The sequence below is a fragment of the Pinus tabuliformis genome, chromosome J (genome assembly GCF_031772625.1).
Source record: "Pinus tabuliformis cultivar Carrire ecotype Pingquan chromosome J, CPIR1, whole genome shotgun sequence".
In the NCBI taxonomy this organism is placed as follows: domain Eukaryota; kingdom Viridiplantae; phylum Streptophyta; class Pinopsida; order Pinales; family Pinaceae; genus Pinus; species Pinus tabuliformis.
In genome coordinates, this window is record NC_142295.1 from 1328321758 (window position 1) to 1328323836 (window position 2079).

The following is a 2079-nucleotide window of genomic DNA, read 5'->3' on the forward strand; positions in this document are numbered from 1 at the left end:
ATGAGTATCCAAGTCCTAGGAAATACCTTCAAGCACTCCTTCCCCTTAGGAAAATGGGCAACATTTAGGCATAGTTTCATCATAGGAAAGCAACGAACTAATGACCAACCAGTTGTGGATAGTAGGGATCTCATTTATATGTAAGGATATGGAGTTAAGGATCCATAAAGGAGGGAGAGGTTCCAAAAATCAAGGGGAATATCCATGATAGTAGGATCAAGGACCAAGAATGGGAGATCGTGCTCTAATCCTTAATCACCTGTAACTAGCTCGTCGTTCTCGAGGCTTCTAGTAAGATAAGATTCTCCTCCACTTTAGGAATAACTTCTTGAAGAGGTTCAACATGGGTTTTCTTATAAAATTTGCACTGTCAGCGCTAGGTCAGGAGAGTGCAACAAGTTACTAGCATGGATCACCAGTGGTGTAAAACACGTTGATCCTGAAAACTAGGTTTTTGACAAGTTTTCTCAAGAATTCTTTCAGGGAAACTTTTCTTCTATTCTTTAGGGATGCTTCTATATATGTTTCATGGTGAATACAGTGATATATTTCATCATTTTGATGCTTCAGGATATGGGGCGAGAAGTGTGATAAAATTCTGTGTAATAGGGGGTGAATTAGTAACAGTGATATTTTATATTATTTTCTAATATGCTTCAATCCTTTGCTTATAATTTTTTACTTGTGAGAGAATTCATTCATAAAGGAGGTGAGAAACAAGGTTAACATTCATGTTCATACAATCAATCTAATGAGAAACATACACATTTGACACAGTGTTTTTTACGTGGAAACCGAGAGGAAAAAAACCACCAAATTGGTGTTTGTTTATGATGTAAATTAAGCACCTACTTAATTACATATGTTTGCTTCTAAGAACCCACTCATAGGGGGCACTGAAGCCCTTTGATCAGCAAGCACCAACTTTCCAAGAGGCACCAACCTGCTCTTTCCATTGTTCTACTATTTCATACAATTTTCAGACTGAAAATAGAGGCATATACATTACAAGTAAAATAGAAAAATGGTTGGCTGCAGACTCAAGTTCTAGTCTCAGTCCTCTGTTGTTCCACTGACTCCCTTTAGTCTTATGCAATTGTTATTTACTCATTTTTCACAGAAGCACATCCTCTGCACTCTACCTTCTCTCGCAAAGGAACTTTGTTTCACCCACTTCAGCTTAGCTCATACTCTCCTTCACACAGCAATCACTCTGTTGCACACTCTTCAGCTCTACCCTTGCTTTGCTTCTCACAAAAACCATGTTGTTCATGTTGTACCAACACTCTCTTACTTCTCTCAGTGCTTAGACCTCTCTGTCTACACACACAACTCACATTTCTCAACTCTTCGACGATATGCTCCGCTCTCCCAATTTCTCAATCGCAATCGATAGTTTTAATCCTCAAATGCACACTATGCAAAGTTGTCTCTACTGCCTGTACCCATACTTCCCAAGTGTGCTTCAACATGGCTCCTTCTGCTATTGTTGTGTCTTCTGATTAACCTTGTCATAGCATTAAACACAAAGATGGACCTTGAAGGTATTCACTAACTGACTACATAAATTTCCATGCTGAGAATTTAATTCTTAGGTGACCTACACACTCCTCCAAGAGTCCCATACTTATTTATTGCTCCACAGACCTTCTCAATCCTCAGGGATCGCTAATATGATCCTTATTTACCTCTCCCAAACATCCACGTGAAGCAACCAATTTCTTCCTCCATTCCCACACATTCATCTTTGTTAAATGTTGTCCTCGTTTCCTTGTTTCGGAGTCTTTTGCAGGTCTAACCAACTTCAACAACCAAATCCACCATTCCTTCATTCATTTCTTCAGTTGTCGACTCATATATCCATTAAACTCATTGTACTACCTCATCAGAACACAACATATCGTAACTTACACAGGAAGAATGTTACAAGATTGCACTCTCTGATATCCTTGTCCCCCTTGGCCCTTGCCTCCTTTGGCATTTGCTTCGAAGAAGGAGGCTCAATGACTATGCATTGCATAGTCCCAGTGGCTAGGGCTGAGGCTTGAGGCCTAGAACTACACAATCCATAGTCCAGGT